General features: G+C 42.0%; 1 protein-coding gene and 1 long non-coding RNA gene across 5 annotated transcripts in view; one reads left to right on the plus strand and one right to left on the minus strand.

Annotated features, from left to right (window-relative positions):
• nlgn2a (neuroligin 2a) overlaps nucleotides 1-26,158 on the plus strand; it is a 283,069-nt gene that overhangs the window by 62,184 nt on the left and 194,727 nt on the right. Inside the window, exon 1 of one of the 4 annotated variants that reach the window (XM_047385105.1) lies at nucleotides 6,567-6,676. The exons of the other annotated variants lie outside the window; for them this stretch is intronic. The gene's annotated coding sequence lies outside the window, so the exon portion shown is untranslated. Of the gene's footprint in view, nucleotides 1-6,566; nucleotides 6,677-26,158 lie in introns of those variants that run through there. 4 annotated transcript variants of the gene reach the window in all.
• LOC124880166 lies at nucleotides 107-15,641 on the minus strand. Its single transcript, XR_007041251.1, has 4 exons — nucleotides 10,402-15,641; nucleotides 7,101-7,402; nucleotides 2,722-6,719; nucleotides 107-2,610 (listed from the first exon to the last, which is right to left on the minus strand). It is a non-coding gene; the product is annotated as an uncharacterized LOC124880166 (long non-coding RNA).

Below are 26,158 nucleotides of genomic sequence, written 5' to 3' on the forward strand. Positions count from 1 at the left end.
CTGTTAGGTTGATTAGTCTCTCTTAATTGCCCTTAGGTATAAATGGGTGTTTGCATGGTTGTTTGTCCTGTGTCTCTGTGTTGCCCTGCGATGGGCTGGCGACCTGTCCAGGGTGTACCCCGCTTCACTCCCATAGACCGCTGGAGATAGGCACCAGTTCTGCCGTGACCCTGTATTGAATAAGCGGGCATAAGAAATGTTCAATGTTCAATCCAGGACATTATAACACTGTGCAGAACATTATATTTGTTGTACCATTCTGCTTGTTTCAATGTGAGAATAAGAGTCTAGCAAGCTGATATCATGAAGGTAATTTTTCATTTTAGTTGGGTTGGCAGCCTGAGCTTGTAGTTTCCCCACTTTGGTTCTCAAACCGCGTTAGCTTAATGAAAGAGATCGGTGGAACTTGTTTTTACCATCCACACCATGAATGTCTGTGTTTTTCCCGATTGAAAATCCTTTAGGATTTATCTTTCTTATAAGCAGGGAGGAAGTGTAGCAGTCTTCTTTCAGGTCAGCTGACTGGCAGTGGGCAGCAACAGGTGTGGGAAGAGTTGTGCTGTTTTGCTCTTTGGTCCATACAGCTGGAGAAAACTGTCTGTTCTGGTATTTAAAAAGTTAGTAGAAGAGTAATATAAATGTACTTCATGTAACTAACTGTTGGCATTTAACATTCATCATTTTTCACCCAGTTATTGGTCATCATGTACACACACACAGATTCAGCAGGAACGCATAAAAAAAAGACTTTACAGTGGAAGCGACTGGATTTCTGTTTTTCTCATCAACAACACAGTTTTCATGTGGTGATGAGCAGGGACAGGGCCTAGCACACTGAGCAGAAACTAATAACATTTGTATTAATTTTAATAATTTGTTTATCTCTCCTGCGTCCATTTTAAATTCCCCAAATTAACCACCTGGCAAGTTTAAAATGGAGTCCAATTTTCAATTCATTTTCAGCTCGATTTGAGTCTCCTCATGTTCCTGCAATGAGGAGATCAGCATTGACAGGGTTTCTGCTCAGTCAGGAAATATATGTATGTTTTTTTTTTTTTTTTTCTTTTAGTAGTTTCCAGATCGGAATACGGATGGAAAAAGAAGACATAACTTTAATCCTTGCATTTTTGCAAAATGCGGATCTAAATTTTAATAAAGTCTATTCATTAATTGATGGGCAATATATAATAAAAATGCCATCTAAATTTCTATTGTGTTTATTGATACAAGTGATGATAAAAAGTGCTTGAAAGTACATCAGCATTTTTAGCAATATATCTGTCATTGTATACATTCAGATATCCACAGACACAAACACTGCCCTAGTCTAATTTACCCATTATCAGTTAGGCTACTGCAGTACATCAGTTATATAAAGTCATGCAACTGTACTGCTAAAATGGTATGAAATATAATTTCAATCCTGTAAAGACTCACAATAAAAACACAAAGATGCCGATTAGAGAAGTAAAATAGCAGATGTTTATTTCTTTGGCGCTCGGACCCCAGAGGAAGACATGAATGCCATTAATGACATGAGATTGAATGATTTAGGATTAGAGATGTCTTCCCCCCCCCCAGGATCCGATACTGGTGATAGAGTGGAGGCCCGATAATAAGGGAGTTGGAAAGCGCTGGGAAGCCAGATTGTGGTGATGGGGTGGAGGAGGGTCGAAGCTCAGTGGGAGGGCAGGGAGATCCATGGTTGGAGGTCCTTTAAAAGGGAAGCCTTGAAGGGTGATTGGCTTAGAAAGAATGCAGACTTGATGCTGATTGGTTGGAGCAGAGACGCATGATGGAGTCATAGTACGGAGCCAGTGGTGGAGGTGAGCCTTCCAGATTGAATTTTTGTTAAAACTCTATTTCAATCCTGTAAAGACTCACAATAAAAACGCAAGATGCCGATTAGAGAAGTTAAATAGCAGATGTTTATTTCTTTGGTGCTCGGACCCCGGAGGAAGACATGAATGCTATGAATGACATGAACTTGAATGAATGATTTAGGATTAGAGATGTCTTCCCCTCAAAAAAGGGCCGAGGCTGAAATAAATTATATGGTAGTTCTGGTCTGACAAGCGGGGATGGGTAAGATGAATCGAGTTGAATAGATGAAGGACAGAGTTACAAAGGTGGACAGGGGATGAAGTTGAGCCGCAAAGGTACTGAGGAAAATGAGACAGCAGAGGCATGCGAATGATAGGTCGAGACATGAAGGCATTGAGAATGATAAATGAATTGTGCCGCAAAGGCAGGAGAGTGCTGCATGGATGCTGGTGAGTGAGCCTGCGAAGGCAAGAGAATGATAGATGAATCTACATAGCAAGAGAATGGTGACAGAGTCTGCGTAGGTGTGAAATGATAGATCATGCAGGGATGTAGAATGTACTGAGCCACGAAGGCATGAAAATGATGAATGGATGCAGGTGAGTAAGCCCGCATGAGAATGGAGAATGGGCATAGGTATGCATGTGGTGAGTGAGCCTGCGTAGGTATGAGCCGGATTTAGACAGAAGGACGATGACGCAGCTGAACCTGATGAAGGGGAGAATGAAGAGATGATGAGGCGGTGAGAGAATGAATGAATGAGGATGACAGATGCTGACGAAGAACCTTGAAGAAACGGGGATAAGAGACATGAATTAAGATAAGACGGTCTGTCTAAGATGATAAATATGATTTAAAGAAGGGCCATGCATCACCAGATAATGAAAGAATTCTTACCAAAGAACTGAGAGATCTTTGGGCAGCTAAAACAGAGAGGTCTGAACAGACATAGGATGAGAAGGATGAATATGACCAGCCGCCGAGTTGTTGAACAGAAGCTGTTGAGACTCCTTGGGTGGTTGCAGTAATGGCTGCCCAAATTCTAAATGAATGGCTAGAAAACTGACCGGGGGCAGATTGCATTGGATTAGAGTCTGTCTAAAATATATGGGGAACCAGAAGGCAGACATAGGGCTCCTACTGGAGTGAGAAAGAGGGGCATAATGGGTGATGTTTGAGTGCGAATTTGAGCATGGGTTGAAATTAGTTGAACGGGTCATCAAAGCGAACAATAGAGATTAAACGTGGGCCTAGCCTGGTATATTGAGATGGGGTTTGAAATGATCAGGATAGAACTTTAAGTCTGAGAACACTAAATATCTAGATGGAACGGAAGTTATTAGAGGAAGTAACTACACTTAACCTGAAACCCATAGAGGGCTTGAACATCATGGAGTTAGGATTAGATATGTCACCCCCCCAAAAACCGAGGCCAAGCCAAGGTCGAGCAAAGAGAGATATGAATGGAGGAGAAGGGGGGGGGGGGGGGGAGGATGATAAGAGCCTGACAGGTGAAGAAGGGGAAGGACATGAATCTGGCCAAAGGGAAAGGGAACATAACAAAGTGAGTAAGAGCCAAGCTGAGCCTAACGAGAGAAGGAGAAGGATGAAGCAGACTGGCTGGAGAGAGAATGGAATAAACTGCTTAGGGTGGAACGCACCGGATGAGGCGTGGATGGGATATGATGAATCTGACTAGGCTTGGCGGACGTGGGCAAGCCCGGCAGGTGAAGGAAGAAAATAAGTGATAGCTGACAAGCAAGAGGATGGGAACTTGGTAAACCTGACGAGGCGGGCAGAGAGAGACTTGGTCGTGCAAGAAGGATAAGCAACAATAAGTTTAAACTGAAAAGGCCAACCACCACCAGTTAATGCAGAAACTCTTACCTAAGAGCTGATAGATTATTGAGCAGAGCACAAAATGGAAGCTTAGGCGGACATATGAAGAGAAAGCTGAAGTCGACCAGCGGCTAAGTTGTTGTAGAGAAGCTGTGGAAACTCCTTGGGTAGCTTCTGAAGTGGCTGCCCCGATTCTAAATGAGTGACCTGTGAACTGACTAAGGGGAAGGTTGCATTGAACTAAAGGTTGCCTCACAAATTTGAGAAACCAGGAGGCAATCATGAGAACTCCTTTTGGAGTAAGGAAAAAGGGCATGAAGGGTGAGCTGATTTGTGACGTTTGAGAACATGGCTTGGAAAGGACAAAACAGGCCATCGAGGTGAGCTATGGAAATGAAACATGGACCTTTGATTTTTTTTTTAAGTAAAGTTTGAAATGGACCGATAGAACTTGAGGTCTGAAAAGGCTGAATCTCTAGATGGCACGAATGAATTCGCTTAGTCCAAGAAAGCTGAATAAGGCGATGAGGAAGGCACTGGAGAGAAGATATTTGAAATAAGTTAAAAAACAATCATAAGGGTCTTTTCTTTTTTTTTTTTAACAGGGTAAGTGTAATAGATCTCTGGGAGTCAGGCTGTGGAATGCAATGATTTGAGATGCCTTTGAGAAGAAATTTTATTGCGTGAAGAGTGAAAAGCTCGGCGTGGGCTCAGAAAGATGATCTTTTGATAAAAATTGATGCCCGCTAATAGGCTGCGGATGTAGGGGAGCTTGAAACGACAATGTTCAAAACGATGAGTAATGAAAGCTAGGACTGTTTGAATGTGAACCGGGTACGATGATGTTATAGCAAGGCAAAATTTACAAAGGTTTGCCAGGTGAAGGAATGGGGTTTGAAAGTGGAAGGAGCTAGACCTGAGATACAGCAATGTTAAACTGATTGCAACGGAGGAAGGAGAGAGTGGAATAATCGGAGAAGGGTGAAAGTAGGCTGATGGACAGAGACGGCAGAATACCTGAAAATTTTAAACGAGACAGGGCATTAGTGACTGAATTAGAATAACCTGGAACATGACAGGCCTGTCAGGATTCGATGGAGGTAAGAGCTACGTCCGTGAAATATTGTCTGTTCATAAATTGTTTCATACGAGTTTGTTGTTCTGCTGCGTCAGTAATACAGTCAATGGTTATACTGTGAAAACACTTAGTCCAGGAAGGTGCTGTAAATCGATTGTCGCAAGCTGAACAGAGCTGCGCCGACCTGGTCTGCCGAGAGAAAGTGTGCACCATGATTTTAACGGGAAAGGATATAGTTAAGATGTATCGAAACAGTAAATGATCCTTAGCACCTGGATGATAAGGGAACAAGGTTGGTATAAATGTTCGAATGCATAAATGAATATTTAGATATTCTACGGAGCAAACAGGTTGCTGTTATATTTTAACTAGTTTCAATATTATAAGCTAAGTAAAGTCACAGACAATTGAAATATTATGTGTTGCATTATTTTGTTAAATGCTACAGAGGAAATAAAGAAGGCAATATTTATAGGTTAATAAATATACGTGGTAAAACAGGGAAAAATTGTGAACGATGAAAGGGGGTTGGAATAATTTAAGGTAAATAAGTCATTTATGGTAAATGCTAAGGGAAAAAAGGAAGCCTAAGTTAAAAGCAACATATTGTTAGAGTTACTAAGCTATTACGTTCTGTATATTCTTAGGTCTAATGATGTGTTCACATGCAAGGCTTTGTCAACAAAGGATTGTGCACCATCCGTTCGAGAGGCCAACTTTTGGACTGGGACTAGAGACCATAAAAACTGAAATCAGTCAGCCGGGAGAACGACATCAGCCGGGAGAATGACATCGCCGTAAAAGAAAGAGATACCATTCCAATTCGTAAGGAGACTGGAGTGGGAAGCCAGCAGCTTGAATTTGCTGGGCAGGAGTGCTGGGAAAAAAAAGAAGAGAAGAACAAAGAGCATTCTGATGGCTAACTGAGCCGCAGGAATCATGATAAAATTTCAGTAGTGAGAATAAACCAGTCTAGGCAGACTCCTGATTGAGTGAGGGTGGATGCAGCTTGGCAGAGAAGGATTTATGATATGATAGAAAAATTTGGAAGCCATGTTTGAAATCTAGGTTGACGATGAGGGACGGATGGGATCAAGCTTATTCTATGGGGTTAAGAGCAGAAGACATCTCTGAAATGCTTAAAGGTGGTACAAGCTTGCCAAAAGGGAGATTGTTAGAAAGGCAGGGATGAGATGATTCAAACATAGCAGTACACCCATCAGGGGAAGTGACACAGGGGTCAACCGCAGGAGATGGTAACAATGAGAGAAACCAGATTAATGAGCTGCCCCTGAAGGATTTTGGAGCAGAGCCTGAGTGAGATGTTAGAATGCGTAGGAGTATATGATCTACCTGAAAAGAGGAGTGGGAAACACAGCGTCCTGAAGGCCATATGAATGAGGAAACAGTTGAGAAAAGAGAATGAAGTGATACATCTCACCCTTAGAGACGAGCCAGGATGAGTGTTGCGAAGGTGAATGACAGTGGGAGGGCCATGGAGCGGGTTGAATGTCGGCAGAGCGGAGACGAGGAAGTGCTGACGTGGCAGAGTTGGAAGCGAACTTCTGAAGAAGCTGAGTAATGGATGATATTGAGCGCTGGAGAGAGCCCATGAACAGAATGATCGAAGCAGGGAGGATTGAGGGACAACCGGAGTAGAAGAAGACGTGGAAGCCTGGGGTGCCAGATGATTGCTAGAAGAGAAGCTGCTGCCGGAAACGGCCGGGTGATGTGGGAGCGGGTTACAGGCAGGACTATCTCATTGATGTTTAGAAGGAGAATCAAAGCTCGGCTGGAGAGCAGGGAGATCCATGGTTGGAGGTCCTTAAAAGCAAAGCCTTGAAGGGTGATTGGCTGAGGAGGAATGCAGACTTGATGCTGATTGGTTGGAGCGGAGACGCATGATGGAGTCATAGGACAGAGCCGGTGGTGGAGGTGAGTCTTCCAGATTGAATTTTCGTCAAAACTCCATGTTTATCTATGACATCATTGAACCAAGAGTGGAAAATATGCTCAGTTTTTAGGGTGGACAAATATCACTAGAGTTTTTATTATTATTATTATTATTATTGTTGCATACATTTTTTATACATTATGATAAATCACAATTTTCATCACAATAATTTTTCCCAATAATAATTTGATAACTGATAACAATCTCAACTGTCCATCCGTCACTCTCTCATCAATTTGCCAGCAAATCAGTTGGTCAATCCATCCATTATTTAGTAAATTTCTCCATCAATCTGTCAATTCACTCATATAGTCTGTGTTTTTTTTTGAGGTTCCATAATTAAAGATTGACTACTGCATTTGCTGTAAATTCATAAAGAACTTTTGTTTTGGGCTGCACTGTTACCTTGCAGCAAGAAGGTCTTGGGTTCGACTCCCGGCTGGGGGTCTTTCGGCATGGAGTTTACATGTTCTCCCCGTGCATGCATGGGTTCTATCCAGGTACTCTGGCTTCCTCCCACAGTCCAAAAACATGACTGTTAGGTTAATTAGTGTCTCTCAATGGCCATTAGATATTAATAGGTGTGTGCTTGGTTGGTTGTCCTGTGTATCTCTGTGTTGCCCTGCGATGGACTGGCAACCTGTCCAGGGTAGACCCCGCCTCTCACCTGTAGAATGCTGGAGATAGGCATCAGCTCCCCCTCGACCCTGTACGATAGAAGCGGGTGTAGAAAATGGATGGATTATTAAAATATGATACAAGATGAATGATCAATGAGTCATTTAAAAACATGCTAGTATTGGCACAGCACTTCAGCAAACTGCTGAACCTAGAATATATCAAGAGCACAATATTATGCTGAAGGTGTATGTGTTAAGTAGAGGTTGCATTAATTAATATTTTTTCCTTTTTCCACCGTTTTTTTGTTTAAATGGTGATCGAAAAATCTGAAGGCTGTCAGTCATTTTGACAGATTGCAGTTCGCACCCCTGACCACTTGGTGGCCAGTTAGCATATTAATTAGCTGTTTGGATAAGTATTCTGTATCAGCAAATGCCTAATCTAAATGGACTTGGTATGTTATCTTCATCAGTACATCTCTTTCAAACTTTCAAAATACAAGTCTGAAGACAAATTAAATTTAAGATGACAAATCTTTAGAAACCATGCATTAGGCTGCTATGTAAAAGTTTCTCTAAGCTCATCAGCTTTATAAGGCTTGGCAGGTCTTGCGCAATTTATGTCAGTCCTGAGAAAACCTCCAATGTGGGTTATGTTTCTTAGTGGGGTTCATAATTAAAAGAAACACTTACAGAAGGTTGCTCAGTCGTTTACCATTTTGTATTCCTCACTTGGTATACTTTCGAGCGAAGACAAAAACGCTGCATGAATATTGAAGAGGAGCAAGCAATCTGCATTTCTTTCTTATGAGAAAGAGGAAGGCTGTGGGCCCTGTAGCATTTTAACAGGTATCAGCACTGTTGATGATGCTGATTTTGTCTCCGCATGCATTTTGGCAGGGTTGTATAACACATTATACTGTGTAGCCAGCGTGCGGCTTTGTTGCTATTTTTAGAAACGCCTTGATGGTAAAAACTGTGACACAACGACGCAAAAACACCAATCTATGTGTGTGGGAGCAGGCAGCAAAACCTGTGTCACTAAAATCCATTTTTTGTTTCACATCTTGAAATTTCCCTCATAAATGCATAAATACAGGCAATGATAAACTAAATAACACTATTTAGCAAATCTATAACAATGCTGCATTAAACTCTTAGGCTATTGCAAGTAAAACCGATTTTCAACAATTTGTCCACTGTGTCCCTTCAACTTGTCTTAATCCCTCCTTATTTGGATGAGTCAATCTTTCAGCTCTCATGCATACATCTTTAAGAGTCTGCACCCTCCCTTCCACTCAGACACATATAGACAGCCTCAGACTGGCCCAGCGTTTCCTTTTGTTCATTTAAATACCTCGGAGTCCAGACATAAAAACCATTACAGGGCGCAATGTGGTGTGACGGCTTTTTGATCAGATGAAAAAAAACGTGAGGGCAGAAGTGTTGGAGGCATTACCTCTCATTTTCTCGAGGTGCTGTGATAGGGTTTAACCAGCTGATTGCTTTGTTTAGAGCTTGTCTGGAGCTGCAGCTTGGAAATTTAAAGCATTATGGGGCTCTGCCCACAGGTTTGATTTCTGCTGAATTTAAAGTGGCTTTGTGTAGCAGTCCATCAGGTAAATTGAACATAAACCCACAAGACTGTTCTTTTTATGAACATAATGTCAATATACATTAATAATTTTCATTATAAGTAGAAGCTGTTAGTCAAAGAAACTGCACTGAATGTAATAAAGTATAGCTATAGTTTCTGTTCACAGCACTAGGATGAGGTCAAAGAGACAGCTCCCCTTTAGGCAACTCAGGTTGTAGTCACAAACAGTAGTTGAGCAGAATTACGAACAACTGTTGCAGCTTCGCGGGCAGGAAGGGGCCGGTGTTATTGTTTTTTCAAAATAAAGTAAATTTTAAGGTTTCATGATATTTAAATTTTAAACTGTCTGATAATGGTTAGTATAAGTGCAAAATTCTGAGGGTGTGGCGGCTTTTATTTTGCCGTGGCGGTGCCCCACGATCCATTACATGTAGCGGAAATCCTGAGTATGTTGTCAGAAGTGCAACTAAACACAATAGCTAATATTTTGTTGAAAAGCTGTGGGAGCCATCATGGATTTCAAATTACAGTTGGCTTGGGAACCACAACCATCTGAATACAAATTCTGACTTCAGGGAGCATTTTAGTCAATTTGTCTCACTTGGAAGAGCACATGTCCAAGTATAAATAGTATGCAACATGATTTTAGCATTTGCATCTTAAGCCCCATATTGGCATGCTTAAGTCTTTAGCACAGAATCACATTTCTTTCTGTCAGATGGATTTCAAAACTAGAAAACATCACATTTGAATAAGGGAAAAAAAAAAGCAAATTTCTTACATTTGTTACCCAGATCAGTTTTGGTACTTTAAGGACTCGATGATGCTTATGATTTGCATGTAGCAAACTTATGTTATGCTGGAAACTACATATGTGTTTATGCATTTGGCAGACGTTTTACTGAAAGCAACTCCCAAATGTGGATGTGAAAATGCGGATTAAAGCTTGGGATGCCCATGTACAGATATCCTTACATTTAACATTTGTTCAATGTATCTTTCCAATGATACAATGTGAAAATTCAAACTGTCTCATTTTCCTCATTTTAGTATATATTTATTAGCATTTAGCATAGAGTGTCCCCACTGTTAAGTATTTTGCCAAAGTACCTTTTTTTTAAATACTGAAAAGCATGTAAAAGCACTAAACTGAGTGGTTTTCTGTTTAGCAAACCACCCATGAAATAAAATATGAGGCTGCTAAATATTGTAATGTTTTGACAACCTATTGGTGTCAGGATGTGGGGTTTGTTGGTTCTGTGCCTGTCTGTTTTTGTCCTGCAGCTTATCCACCAGAGGGCTCCTGCAGTCAGCTGCTGGCTGAGCACTGCTCCTCCTGCTGCACCTCTTCACAGGTGCAGCAGATCAGGTGCAATCAGCCTGACAGGATAAAGAGGCTGGAAGCCATTCACTCTTTGCCTGAGTGTTAACCGTCACTGGGTTTTTTTTTTACACCAGCCTGGACTCTAATGATCCTTAGTGGACTCACCTTTGCCTTTCCAAGCTTCCTGTGGACCTCTGGAGTACTACTTCCACGACTGGCTTCCTCCTTACTGCACTACCTGTCCGTCCAGCACCGCAGCCATCCGAGCCCTCTGGTTTGCACCTCTGCTGCAGGCAAGCAGATCACAAATCATTCTCTGGACATCGGCGGATCATTCTCCAACACCCAGTAAGCCTCTCATTGTTTATCCACATCCACCAACTTCTTATATTTACCTCTGCTTCTGTTGCAGAGCTCCCAGTCTCCCCGCATTGCTGTTTCCCTCCAGACCTGAGTTCCTGCTCATAGCAATTCATTGTAACAATAAACCTCTTTAACTGATCTATTCGCTCCTGAGAGTCTTTCTGCATGTGGGTCAGAAATATCCCCAAAACAATGAAAGAACACTCAGGCCCAAACTGACCCAGCAGAAGCTCTCCGGAGAACCATCTCCAAACAAGCCGCCATTATCCAGTCACATGACTCCATTCTTCGTTCACTCTCCGAGCAACAAAACAAAACAAATCAGTTACTCGAGCAACTATCCTCTGTTCTGCAATCTTTCTCTTCTTCCCAAGAACAGAATCCACAACTGCAGTCTCAAGGTGGAGCCACCACCACGGTAACCAGCCATGACTTCCCTTCCCCACCAGCCTACCGTGGCGTGGCTCCGCCCAAGCCAGATAGGTTTTTAGGTGACGTAGGCCGTTGTGGTTTTCTACTACAATGTACACTGATTTTCACTCACTCCCCCCAGTCCTTTCCCTCAGATGACGCAAAGATTTCTTATGTGTTAGGATTACTTGGTGGAAGAGCTTTAAGATGGGCAGAGGTCCACTTTCAGAATAACCCAAGTTTTCATATTTCCTTTCAAGAGTTTGTCAAAGAGTTCAAGTTAACCTTTGGCTTAGATACTGATCAGACATCCTTATCCAGAGAACTTTGGCAGTTAAAACAGGGGCAGAGATCTGTAGCAGATTTTGCCATAGAGTTTCGTACCTATGCAGCCAGGTTAGCTTGGAACTCTAGTGCTCTCAAGAGTTCCTTTTTTCATGCACTCAATGATGGTGTTAAGGATGAGTTAGCACTGGTTGATGAATCAGACAGTCTCGAGGCTTTAATAGCCCTGGCCACCTGCATAGGGAGAGGACTAGGGAGAGAAATACCCGCTGAGCAAATTCCTCTTTCAACTCCCTGCCCAACCAGTCTCCATCCTCCACAGTACCACCACCCAGGACTCCATCCTCCTCTGACCCAGAACCCATGCAGGTCGGTCAGACCCAATCTCACTCCGGAGGAACGGCAGAAGAGGATGCAGTCACAACAATGTCTATACTGTAGGATTTCAGACCATTTCATTGCCTCTTTCCCTGTTCGTGTTAAGAAGCAGCTCCCTGAGAGGGTCCATCTGTGAGGATGGGGGTACTAGTGGACCAGACTAAGACTGACAGTCACCATCATTTACTCCTGCCTATCAATTTACATTTCTATAACAACTCACTCCAACTCAGTGCCCTAGACGATTCTGGGTGTGAACAATCTCTGATAGCTCAGTTCTTAGTGGACCAATGCAACCTCCAGACAACCATACTCCAAACACCCCTCAGAACTTCAGCTCTTGATGGTCGTCTCTTACCTCCCATAACTCATCAGACAGAACTCCTTAATCTAATAACCTCCGGTAATCACCATGAACTCAGATCTTTCTACGTGTTTTCCTCCTCTCAACCCACCATAGTTCTAGGTATGGACTGGCTCCTTACTCACAATCCCCAGATAAACTGGAAAGCGCACCGCATAGAATCTTGGTCCACTGACTGCCTCTCTTCTTGTCTCCAAGGTGCTGTTTCTCCAAGCCCGTCCCCGGGGAGGGTCTCCCCTACCGAAAGCCCAGACCTTCAAGGAGTTCCCTGTGTGTACCTGGACTTAAAATAAGTTTTTAGTAAGTCCAAGGCATGCTCCCTTCCTCCCCATCGCCCTTATGATTGTGCGATCAACCTGTTACCTGGTGCCCCATTGCCCACCTGTCGTCTCTACGACATTTCCCGAGAACGAGAAGCCATGGAGACCTACATAAATATATAAATAAATCCCTCGCTGCTGGCATCATCAGACCTTCATCCTCTCCCTTGGGGGCGGGCTTCTTCTTTGTGTCCAAAGAAAGATGGTTCCCTCCGACCCTGCATAGACTACCGTGGCCTTAATCAAATCACAGTTAAGAATAGATACCCACTACCACTCTTCTCTGCAGCCTTGGAACCTCTGCATGAAGCCCGCAATGCCTACCACCTAGTTCGCATCCGCCAGGGGGATGAATGGAAAACAGCCTTCAAGACCCCCATCGGACACTTTGAGCACCTGGTCATGCCTTTTGGACTATGCAACGCTCCATCAGTTTTTCAAGCCCATATAAATGATGTTCTCCATGATTTCCCAAATATTTTCATTTTTTTCTACCATGACATTTTGATCTTTTCCAGGAACCTGTCAGAACACAAACGCCACGTCCGGCTCGTTCTTCAACAACTCCACCTAAACCGACTGTATATCAAAGCAGAAAAATGTGAATTCCATCAACCCATAGTTACCTTTCTGGGCTTCATTTTTGAGGGCGGACAGGTATGTGCAGACCCCGCTAAGATAAAAGCAGTCACAGATTGGGATCCCCCAGAGACCAGAAAACAATTACAACGGTTCCTAGGCTTTGCAAACTTCTACAGAAGATCCATCCGCAACTACAGTCAGATCGCCGCAGCCCTTACGTCACTCACTTCAACCAAGACACCATTTCATGGACACACGAGGCTGAACGAGCTTTCTGTCAACTTAAAGAGATGTTCTCCAAGGCACCCATTTTAGTACAGCCCAACTCCCATAAACAGTTCACCCTAGAGATGGATGCATCCAATACGGGGGTCAGTGCTGTACTATCCTAATGGTCAGATGCCAATAAGCTCCACCCATGCGCCTTCTTCTCCCATCGACTCACCCCACTGAAGAGGAACTATAACGTGGGGGACCGGGAACTCCTAGCTATTAAGTCAGCCATAGAGGAGTGGCAGCATTGGTTGGAGGGTGCTGAACATCCGGTGCTGGTTTGGACCGATCACAAGAATATTTTCTACTTGCAATACGACAAACGTCTAAACCCCAGACAGTCACGTTGGTCTCTCTTCTTCTCCCAATTTGACCTCTCGATCTCCTACCGCCCCAGATCTAAGAACATCAAACCCGACGCTTACTCAAGGCAGTTTTCTCCAGACTAAGACATCACTGAAAAATCCACCATCTAACCTCCCAGTTGCATCATTGGGTCGTTAACCTGGGAGATCGAGAACATCGTCACCCGTGCCCTCCAGAAGGAACATGATCCAAGGCCTCCTCCACAAGGTACCACCAATGTTCCCACCTTTGTTCGTTCTCAAGTCATTCATTCATTACATACTTCCAGATTCACCTGCCATCCATGTTCCAGTTGGACCATAATCCTCATTTCCTGTAGGTTTTGGTGGCCATCTTTGCTTAAAGATGTAAGAGAATACGTTCAAGCCTGCTCTCTGTGCCTGGAACAAGTCAAATGATCTACCACCAGTGGAACTACTTCAACCCGTAGCCATACCCAAATGTCCATGGTCTCATATCGCACTCAACTTCATCACCGGATTACCCACCTCCCAAGGTATGACCACCATCCTTACCATCATAGACTGTTTTTCTAAAGCTTGTCATCTCATTTGACTCAGGAAACTGCGTTCAGCCCTTCAGACTGCCAAGCTCCTCGTTAAACATGTCTTCCATCTTCATGGGATCCCCATTGACGTTTTGTCTGACCAGGGTCCTGAGTTCTCCTCTCAAGTCTGGAAACACTTTTGCTCAGCGCTTTGTTCAAAGGTTAGTCTCACATCAGGTTACCATCCCCAGTCCAATGGTCAGACAGAACATCTCAACCAGGAGATTGAAGCTACCCTTCGATGTCTTACCTCATCCAAGCCATCCGACTGGAACCAGCATCTCCCCTGAATAGAATACGCCCACAACTCACAAGTATCTACAGCCACAGGTTATTACCCTTTTGAGAACTCCCAAGGTTACCAGCCACCCCTCTTCCCTTCAGAAGAAGAAATCTCCATTACCTCCATCCATCACCACATCCGTCGCTGCCATAACATCTGGACCAACACCATAACTGCACTCAATCATACCGCTGCACCAGAATAAGAGAATCGCAGACCGCAAACGCACGCCAGCCCCAAGTTATTAACCAGGACAAAAGATTTGGCTTTCGACACGTGACATTCATTTAAAATCCATATCTAAAAAAACTTTCCCCCAGATACATCGGTCCATTCAAGATCCAGTCTATCGTAATCCTGCCACTGTCCGCCTCCAGCTGCCTCCCAGTCTCAGGATTCACCCCACATTCCACGTCTCCCAGGTTCAACTGGTTAATTCGAGCACCTTGTGCCCAGCGTACAACGTTAGGAGGATCGTGGCCTCCCGTCAGCGAGGTCGAGGCTGCCAGTACCTCGTCGACTGGGAGGATTACGGTCCTGAGGAACGTACCTAGGCGCCCCGCTCTTTTGTTTTGGATCCTTCTCTCATCGAGGATTTTGAGGCTTCCAGACCATCCAAATCGTCTGGGCCGCCAGGTGGCGGCCATTGAGGGGGGGATGATGTCAGGATGTGGGGTTTGTTGGTTCTGTGCCTGTCTGTTTTTGTCCTGCAGCTTATCCACCAGAGGGCTCCTGCAGTCAGCTGCTGGCTGAGCACTCCTCCTCCTGCTAAACCTCTTCACAGGTGCAGCAGATCAGGTGCAATCAGCCTGACAGGATAAAGAGGCTGGAAGCCATTCACTCTTTGCCTGAGTGTTAACCGTCACTGGTATCCTCACACCAGCCTGGACTCTAATGATCCTTAGTGGACTCACCTTTGCCGTTCCAAGCTTCCTGTGGACCTCTGGAGTACTACTTCCACGACTGGCTTCCTCCTTACTGCACTACCTGTCCGTCCAGCACCGCAGCCATCCAAGCCACTCTGGTTTGCACCTCTGCTGCAGGCAAGCAGATCACAAATCATTCTCCAGACATCAGCGGATCATTCTCCAACACCCAGTAAGCCTCTCATTGTTTATCCACATCCACCAACTTCTTCTATTTACCTCTGCTTCTGTTGCAGAGCTCCCAGTCTCCCTGCGTTGCTGTTTCCCTCCAGACATGAGTTCCTGTTCATAACAATTCATTGTAACAATAAACCTCTTTAACTGATCTATTCGCTCCTGAGAGTCTTTCTGCATGTGGGTCAGAAATATCCCCAAAACGATGACAATTGGTTTATATGATCATTTAACAATATGCAACACTGCTCACTCTAACTTTCAAAAAGTGTTTCTCTAGAAATTATGTTTAAACAGTGAAACCTAAAACAAATGGGGCTACTTAACTGGTGGCATTTCAGTTATTAGCAGATGTTATGAAGCCACCATTCAAATCCAGATATTAGCCCCCCCCTCAAACCATAACAAAAAAAGAACAAAATCTTTATTTAATGAGCAATTGCTAAGAAACTATTTTTACCCATACAAATGAAAATCAAAATCTTTGAAAATTAGCATTTAGAGCATCCAGGATTCAAATTAGCCATGCATTCCAGAAAATAAAAATGAAATAACACATCGTTATTCACAAATGGCGTTTAGGTGTCCTTGTAGAAAATGCATTTACAAACCTATAAGTGAACAATACTAAACTGATGGAACTTTTTGTCCTTAATGCTTCTTAAACAGTTAATCTTATGTACAGCAGTTCTTAAAAATGACATGTTCAGCTTAATTCAGTTTATTTATATATCACCAGTTCACAACATCTCAAGACTTTACAAAGAAAACTGTCATTTCAGTCCATAAATACAGTTTCCAAGTCAATTACATACATTCCAAATTGATTCTCATTATTAAACTATTTATTATATAAATTGTTTATGAAGTTTTCTATGTAAGGGAAGGCAGCAGATTGCACTGAGTCGCTGGCTTGCAGCATTTACCCTTTTATTTTCAATGTTTGTATGGAAAATTTTAACGTAACATGTTTCTTTGAAGAAACCTGCATAGTATGAGCTACAACAACATTAAATTTCCCTTTGGGGTTAATAAAGGATTTTTAAATTGAACTGAATTAAACAGCACTACATTGATATTCCTACAATTCTTCAAATATTAAAAAGCTATTTTCACCCTTACAGGGAAAATAATTTATATTACCATTAACATTATTATTTGGACAGCTTGTTAGCTTTTAGCAAGACATTGTTTTACAAATGTTGTCATAAATAACTGTTAGTGCGATGTTAAATTGCTAATATGAACAGTACAGTGGAACATGTTGTTACACAGTCCAATATCAATAGGGGTGACGGTGGTAGAGGTTCGTCCTGTAACCGGTGGGTGGCTGGTTCGAACCCCTGCTCTGTCTCAGTCATTATGTACTTGGGAAAGACACTTCACCCGCCTTGCCTGCTGATGGTGATCGTCGGGCCCAGTGGGACCGATTGTATGGCACCCTCACTTCTGTCAGTCTGCCCTGGGCAGCTGTGGCTACAATGTAGCTTACTACTGTCAGTGTGTGAATGTGTGAATGACTGATTGTAGTGTGAAGTGCTTTGGGGTCTCTGGGGACTTGATAAAGCGCTATACAAGTGCAGGCCATTTACCATCAATTTTGCAGTATCCTAGCATGCTTTTATTAGCATTTAGCAAGAAGTACATCACTGTCAGTGTTTCAAGTTGTTTGAATGTTTTGAGATAAATTACATTTAAACATTTCATGATGAGTTTCAGCTCCCGGCAGCGCCAGTGTTAATTAAGCTCTAGACAGCAGCATTAGGCTCACTGCAGCCTGCAGTAATTTAATGTTGTTTCCTTTTTTATCAAGATAACCACATGTTGATTTCCCTCTATGTGGAACATTTGCTGCGTTACCCACCCGCTGTTTAACATTTATGTGTTTGAATCTGCATGTTATGACTTGACAAACCTGTTTGAAGCATGCAGCACACTTTGTTTACTGTTTCATAGAACAGCCTTTAACTCTTGATAGCACAACACTGAAAATCCTTTTTATATGGGAACCAATAAGGCCCTGCTTGCTTGTAGCTCAACTCCTTGCATAAAAAAGAGGCCTACATCAATCTTAATAGGTTTGCATCTTTAGCAGCGATCCATGTAGACAAGATAACAAGAAACACAGAAAGCTTTGGGACATAACTCTACAAATGGTAACATTTACTCACTTGATTTATGACTGTCCAGTTCCATTTGGAGACTCATGGTGATTTTAAAGGGAAAATTAAAGACCAGTGAATGATGCACAGTTTTACATCATGTCGTCTCATCTCAAATATTCCTTCACAAGTTTAGCTCTAAAATAAATTCATTTAACACCACAATCCTCCTGCATGAGTTTGATCCAAGTTATTAAAGTAGTTGAGGAGAGAGATGGAGGGAGGGACGTGGAGAGATATGGCAGAGATGGGTGGGAAACAGGAAGGAGCGAGCATTGACAGCTCCCCAAACCAAGCTGCCTTTCAAGATACCACAGCACATCAGCAGCCAAAAAGATAAGGCTCCAGCCAAGATATCAAACAGCATCAGCAATAAGCAGGCGCCACGAGCAAACACTTTTGCAGCCAACCACGGGCTCGCCACCAGCCGCTGACAGACGGCCCAGGGCCACCTCAGGGTGAGAGCATGTCTGTGCGCAGGGGGAGATGGGGAGCACAAACAAAACTGCAAAAGCCAAATGCTCTTCTGGTTGGCTCTGTCAGCTTTTACTGTACACTCCTACAAAACCGTCATAACAGATTTGGCTTTAATACATTTGACGCATCCTTTGGAAGTAATTTAGTACAGTGCAGACGTGATGGTGGTGCAGATTGTCTTGCTTGTTGTTGCGTCATTATTCTACTGCTTTTCATAATGGCACCACAGTAAGCAGGAGGGGATACCTTAAAGAGTAGTTCTGAAAAGCCTGATAATCATACATTTTTAACAAATTGTAAGATCTCACAAATAAAATTGAACATTAATTACATTATTACATTTTTGAAAGCTCTTTTAAAAATGATCAGCCAGCTGTTAAATGACTCACGGAGAAGACCAATTACGGGGAAAATTATGACCCCTTTTATCACACACCTGCTGATTTCTATCATCATTTTGGCTTTTATATCAATGTAGCCTAAATTGGCCTACTAGGGCAAATCGTCTTGCTCTTTTCATCATTTTATAAGCTGTTAAGGTAAAAAGAAAGCATGCCTTCTTTCAAGTTGTGGTACTTTAAATGGATAATGTAAATGGTGATCAAATACAAAGACAGAATGTAAAAAAAAAATGTGGACTGAATAAACAAAATGTGCAATTTCTGTTTCCATAGAATTTGAAAATCAAATTAAATGTATTTCATAAATGTATCTCCATCTTGTGAACACCTCTATTAAAGCTTTTGTCAGTGTGTTGGTCTGGAGCATTTAGGTCTGTGTTAACAAAAGTGAAAACACATCAGAATTGACCTTAGTGTATCAGTTGTTTCTGGCCATCAACCTGGAAAGGGTTATACGTTTATTTCTAAACAAGTTCATCATTTTGCAACAAATATAGTTTATTCACAAGTGGAACATGTTTAAGACAGCTTCCTGGCTTTAGAGAAGTTGATATCCTATCAAACTCGCCTTAAGGTCAGAGCGTTCAATGCTTAGAGAAAAACAAGAGTTGTATATCAGACAGTATACAAGCTTCAGTTAGCTTCTTAAAGCTTAAAGTTCATATATGGACAATCAGGAAAAGACTGAACAAGTATGGCTTGTCTGGAAAAGTTGCAAAGAAAAAGCTTCTTCTCTCTAAAAAGAATATGATGGCAATAAAGTATCATCTTGATGAACCACAATACCTCTGGAACAAATGTCTTTGGACAGATGAGACCAAAATTGAGATGTTTGGATGTAATTCACAGGCCTGTGTCATATGAGCACTAACAACTCATTCTGTGAAGCCCGATGGTGGACGTCTGCTGGTATGGGCCTGCTTTGCAGACACAAGATGGGGTTATCTTGCAGTTATTATGTCGACCGTGAACTTCTCCATACACCAGAGTATTCTAGTCTTATGCCACAACTGAAGCTTGACCAACATTGAGTCTTGCAAGCAATGAAGCAAAGTTGTAAAGAAGAATCAGACACTGATAAAGGCATACAGAACACATCTATAGCTTAAGATCATTAAACCATATGTACATAGTACAACGCTGTACTTAGTTTTTCACACAAAGTTTCTTAATTTTTACTTTGTTTCTCTGCAATAAATAAGAGTCTGGTAGAATCTGTTATACTTTTTCTGCAAACTTTGGGTCGGATTGAAGTAATTTGAAAGCCTGGTAAAATCCAGATCACTTTCATTACATCCTGATACATAAAACCTTATCTGAATGAGGGTGTACTTAGTTTTTAACATGACTGTAGCAGCTTAATTCATCCACAATATGCAATCATATTTGGATGACAGACCACGCAGCTCGTTCTGGATGGCAGGAACAGGTCCTCCTCTTAGCTGAGGACACTACAGAACATCGCTGACGGCAGCAGATTCATCATCCTCCTCATAATGCCGGATATGAATCACGGTCTCTGTGCTGTCCCCTACCCAAGGAATTGCTTAAGAGTTGTGAGGTTGTCCTGTTCCTCATCCATTTCCTCTCCCCGATTTATTGCTGTCTACCTCAGGTGCTTTTTTTCATAATCCTCAAATTTACTGTCATCAGCATGGTGCCGCAAAGGATGTCTTAACTTTACAAACAAGACAAAGATTAAAACGCACAAAGAGGCAGACAGCTGTCTACCATCACGAGACAAAAGTGAGGTAATCAGCAAAGCCGTACGCCTTCTTCCTTCATTTTAGCAGTAGAAAGCTGTGACTGGGTGCATTTGCAGGGTGAGTTTTTGGCGCCACATGCTCCAAGCGTTAAACATCTCTTCTCAAAAGCTGCTACATGCCTCATTACTGTGGCGTTCAGAAATGTAGCTTCACCTGTGAGTGATTAATGTTCTCTAACTTCTTACTTCAAGGAATATTCCTGATTTCATGAAAAAAGCACATTAGGTACAGGCTCTACCACAGTGCTGTGAAAAGGTTTTTGCTTGTTTTTAAATATTTGCTGTGTTTTGCTTTTTTGTCAGACTTAAAGGTTTCATATAAGCATAACATTTAATATTAGACAAAAATAAGAGCAAATCATTTAGAAGGTTTGCGTCCTGTTACATTTGGAGCAAAATTAGCACAGTATTTAAAAAATAAAATTATTCTGACATATAAACATAGTGGCGGTAGAGTGATGGTCTGGGACTACTTTGGTGCTTGAGGACCTGGATGACTTTCTTTTGATGATGGAACCATTAATTCTTCTCTCTAACAGGTTAGAGCTGGACAGTGATCTGGAGCACACCACCAAGTCCTGTGAATGGCTCAGAAATCAAAGCAAAGTTGAGCTTTTGCAGTGGCCTAGTTAATGTCTAGACCTAAAATAGATTGAGATGCTGCATCGTGACTTCAAACAGGCTATAACTGCTGAACTAAAACAAAATTCCTCCACAGAGATGTAAAGAAACCGAACAAACACTTGTTGGCAGCTGTTGAACAGCCAGCTTGTAGGTTGAGGAACAGCTACCTTTTCACATAGGGTCAGGGTTGGTTCGGAAAACTGTTTCTGTTTAACTTAAGATTATTCTTGCATGATTTAAAAATTTTCTTAAGATCAAAAACACTTAACTGTGACAAAAAGCAAAAACCAAGGAAATCTGTAAGGGAGCAAATACTATTTTGCAGCACTCTAACCAGCAAAACCCAAATCATGGCATTCTTCTTTAGAATGCCAGACAAATAAATCACTCGCAGATTTTTGTAACATTTCAATTTACATCCCCCCACCATGGGGGGGGATGTAAATTGAAACATGTCATAATTTGTAAGCTCATGTGTGCAAGACTGTGATATTCAGTGGCTTCAGGCATGAAACCTAACTGGTGTCTCTATTAAGATCTGTGAGAAAGCTGTATGTGGCGTTTATTTCTCTTTGTACGTAATTACTGTAATTTGAAAACAGATTTCAGTTGGTTTTCTTGAGTCACATAGCCAGACCGCTATCATTCTAGCACTGTGGCAGTTTGAAGGAAATTGCCTGAAAACATAATCTTAATGTTTTCCAAAAAAAGGAAAAATGTTTTTTATTTTTTATTTTTTATGCATAGTTTCTCGAAAGCAATCACGTTTCTTCTTAGTGCATCTAAACCAGAGTGCATCAGTGTTCCAAAAATGCATTAATATTGGTAAAACAAGGCAAACCCTGATAAAATCACACAGTTTAGCTTTAAAACGTGATTCTAGTCTTGCTAAAAACTTCTCCTGTTCAGCATGCTATTTACAACCTCCAAAGCCTTTCCTGCTTTTAAGTGAAAGAGAGCCTAAATGGGTCTGGGTGGTTTAAATGAGTTGCCAATAGTCTTATACCTGGAGTCAAGATCTAATGAATTAAACTAGTTGGGATTTAATGGAATAAAAGAGTGATTAACAGAAAAGATAAAAGGGAATTTGGTCTGTCTGCACTCTAGGAGTGTTCAGCTGTACTGATAATGAAGTTAACATCCCCACCGGAGGAGAACTGTTCTGCAGGGCTGTTAACAAAGAAACCCGTTTCTGGAAGTGCAGTTCCAGGTTTCCTTACTAGATTACAGATGAATTACTGTGTTGGACAGTGAGAATCAGTGCCCTCTGGTAGCTGGACCGATTGTTAGCTTCATTTCAATCTAAAACGTATCAGGAATAGATTTAAAAATATTTAAAATATATGATGTCACACAAAAATTATCAAGTTGGATCAAACTGAGTCAAAACATCTGCTAACTAAGTCCAAAAAGGTGTAAAAGATAATTTTGCTCTTCTTTTGGACATTTAAAAGAAGTCAAATGATTAAGATAATCGGTATCCATTTTTGGCCACCTCAAATGTCATAAAACATGGATCAACATGTGCAGTAAGCCCAGATCTAAAATTTGTAAAAAGAAATAGAAAATCTTTCCAAAGCTCTGCACAGGCAGATTCAGTGGGTTAAACAGACAATGCCGAAGTGTCACATCGATCAATAATGGCTCAATCAATGACCGTTTTACCAAATAACCCCTTACACGTGACAAGTTCTTAACAATCTCAAATTGAGCTAACCACTCTTCACAGAAAAAAGCACAAGACAACAATAAAATCAATCTAACTCACTCAGTCTCTTGAACTGGATGAAAATAAGAGTATGATGATAAAAAGAGGGGCTGCACGGTGGCGCAGTTGGTAGCACTGTTGCCTTGCAGCAAGAAGGTCCTGGGTTCAATTCCCAACCGGGGGTCTTTCTGTATGGAGTTTGCATGTTCTCCCCGTGCATGCGTGGGTTCTCACTGGGTACTCCGGCTTCCTCCCACAGTCCAAAGACATGCCTGTTAGGTTAATTGGTAACTCTAAATTGCCCTTAGGTGTATGAATGAGTGTGTGCATGGTTGTTTGTGTGTTGCCCTGCGATGGACTGGCGACTTGTCCAGGGTGTACCCTGCCTCTCGCCCATAGACTGCTGGAGATAGGCACCAGCTCCCCCGCGACCCACTATGGAATAAGCGGTAGAAAATGACTGACTGATAAAAAGACTCCATTATTTTGTAACGGGACAAAAAAGGTTAAAGCATGTAAAAAAATCTAGATTTAATTATTTGCATTTGTTTAAATGCTTTATATATATAGAACAAGAGTACAATAAGATGTTTTAAAATACCAGATTTAATAGGCTTGTTTGATGACCAGTTTACAATTTACTGCTGGTTCTTTGTAGAGGAAAGGATTCATTAGTTTATTAACCACACTTTGTATTAATATCTGTGTGTAATAACTACATTAAGGATTGTTACATTAGGCTTTTTAACCACTTCTACGTGTTTATTGACAATCAGCTAATGACTGCTTCTATGTGCTGTTAATTGAACACACATTAAAAACAGATTTCTGTTGATGTGTTTTGTTGTGTAAATTAAGAACGAGACCCAATGCCAGCGTCCGGCAGGTGATTTTCCAACAGTTTGTTCATGTAATCTAAGACGGTCCCCAAGGACTTCCACCATAAAACGGCCCCACAGCATCATAGATCCACAACCTTACTTGACAGTGAGCACAAGGCGGTTTTACACCAGTCCCATCTGATTTGTTTTTGTAACCAAAAAGCTCAGTTCTAGTATCATCATACCAGTTCCTCTTAGAGTACACTCTAGTTTCTCCACACATTTATTTTTGTGCTGGTAGGACAAAAGGATTTCCTTGCATATGTCTAATGGTTTCTCTTGAGACTTAGTCATCCCAATATATGACACCTTGCTGCTGTTCTCAGCAGTCTGAGGATATGCAGGATGTTCGACAACATAACAAAAGCTTTAAACTACTGCAAACATATGAAGTAATGTATGTATATTTGGTTTATTTCTGCTTATTTTGTATTAAAATGAAAATATAGAGATGGAGAGATGACTGTTTGTGAAAATCCCAGAAGATCAGCCGTTTCTGAAATCCTCAGTCTATCTGCATTGCTGCCCCATGCCAATGCCAAACGTCGGTTTCAATGGTGCAAGGAACGCAAATCTTGGGCTGTGGACAATGTGAAACATGTATTGTTCTCTGATGAGTCCACCTTTACTGTTTTCCCCACATCTGGGAGAGTTACGGTGTGGAGAAGCCCCAAAGAAGCGTACCACCCAGACTGTTGCATGCCCAGAGTGAAGCATGGGGGTGGATCAGTGATGGTTTGGGCTGCCATATCATGGCATTCCCTTGGCCCAGTACTTGTGCTAGATGGGTGCATCACTGCCAAGGACTACCGAATCATTCTTGAGGACCATGTGCATCCAGTGGTTCAAACATTGTATCCTGAAGGCGGTGCCGTGTATCAGGATGACAATGCACCAATACACACAGCAAGACTGGTGAAAGATTGGTTTGATGAACATTAAAGTGTAGTTGAACATCTCCCATGACCTGCACAGTCACCAGATCTAAATATTATTGAGCCACTTTGGGGTGTTTTGGAGGAGCGAGTCAGGAAACGTTTTCCTCCACCAGTATCACGTAGTGACCTGGTCACTATCCTGCAAGAAGAATGGCTTAAAATCCCTCTGACCACTGTGCAGGACTTGTATGTGTCATTCCCAAGAAGAATTGATGCTGTATTGGCCGCAAATGGAGGCCCTACACCATACTAATAAATAATTGTGGTCTAAAACCAGGTGTTTCAGTTTCATTGTCCAACCCCTGTATATAAGTAAAGAAATAATAATAATAAACTCTTTTCTAATTTTACTGAAGTGGTAAACTAATATGAAGTCATTTAACTGCATTTTATATCCATCTTTTTAAAAAAATCCTCCCCAAAGCTTCATCAATTTCTCCTTCTTTGCAACCTCACTCAAAATCATGTCCTCCATCCAACATCCCTCTTCCCTCTTTTTCTCTCTAATAGCACCCCCCCCCCCCCAATTTTCTCTACAGCGCCTCCATCTTAGCTCGTCATTACGGAGGCACGTCTTTGTGCATGCCGCCTGTGTCACAGGTGGAGTCAGTGTGTGCGTGTCTCAGAATGATACCTCTCTCCTTCAGACCGTGTGAATGAGACGATCCACCTTCTATCGCCCTCCCTGCCTCCATCCTCTCACCCCCACCGCCACCTTTCTGCACACTTCCACTCGTATAAAGGAGTCAATTTGTCAGAGATGTCAGGGGTGCTAACGAATACCCAGCTTCTTGCCATATGCCCCCTATGTGTGCCTGTAGTGTTGGTGTGAAAGTGGATGTGCCAAGTGTGCTAAAGAGACAGCGACACATGTACTAAAATTATATCTCTGTTTTATAAAGAGCTATAGAGTGTTTCTGGTTCCACGTGTTGTCTCTGTGTGTCTTTGTTTAGCCTATAGAGGTGTTAAATGTGCTAATTAATATATGGCAGCTCTATGCTGGATCTGGCTGAATGTGTGTGTATTTAAGGCTCCTTTTCATCTGCTGCCTGAAGAGTGTGATGACCAGTCTATTTGACAGGCGTTCCAGTCACAGTGGTTGCCCCGTCACTGCAGTGGCTGGGTCACAGGAGTTAATTATTCCCAGCGCTCGACCATCACACTCTGTGCCACGGATGCACTCAAACACTCATGAAGTCTCAGATGTAGACATGAAGGAGAAGCACACTGTCCCAGCTTTTTTTTTTAGCTGAAGAGACTAAAAGCACACAGTTGCAGATGCAGTCCCACTGTTTTCTGTAACCTCTAGATTTTAAAGTGACCGCTCGGTCCTTTTCTGAACCTCTGCTGCTTACGTCATTGAAATGATTTATGTCTACCAGGAACGGAGGTGGAGAATAAATAGTTCTCCACTTCTGCTGCTGCATCATTTTGTGTGGTTCAGGTCAAAAACATGAAATTTCACTTTAAATGGTTTACTTGTGTCCTGCAGTCAACTGCACTAATGTTGTCTCTCAACATTTGTGCAACCAAACCTCCTTTGTGCAACCAAACTTCACTGATCAAACACCATGATAGGATTAGAAATGCTCTAATCAGATTTTTAATTTAATTTTTTTTACATTTTAATTACTGGTCTTATTAGACTTTGTCCTGCCGATTCAGACTTCAATTTAGTAATTGTTTCCTTTTT

This window comes from Girardinichthys multiradiatus, chromosome 14 (genome assembly GCF_021462225.1).
Source record: "Girardinichthys multiradiatus isolate DD_20200921_A chromosome 14, DD_fGirMul_XY1, whole genome shotgun sequence".
NCBI classification, from domain to species: domain Eukaryota; kingdom Metazoa; phylum Chordata; class Actinopteri; order Cyprinodontiformes; family Goodeidae; genus Girardinichthys; species Girardinichthys multiradiatus.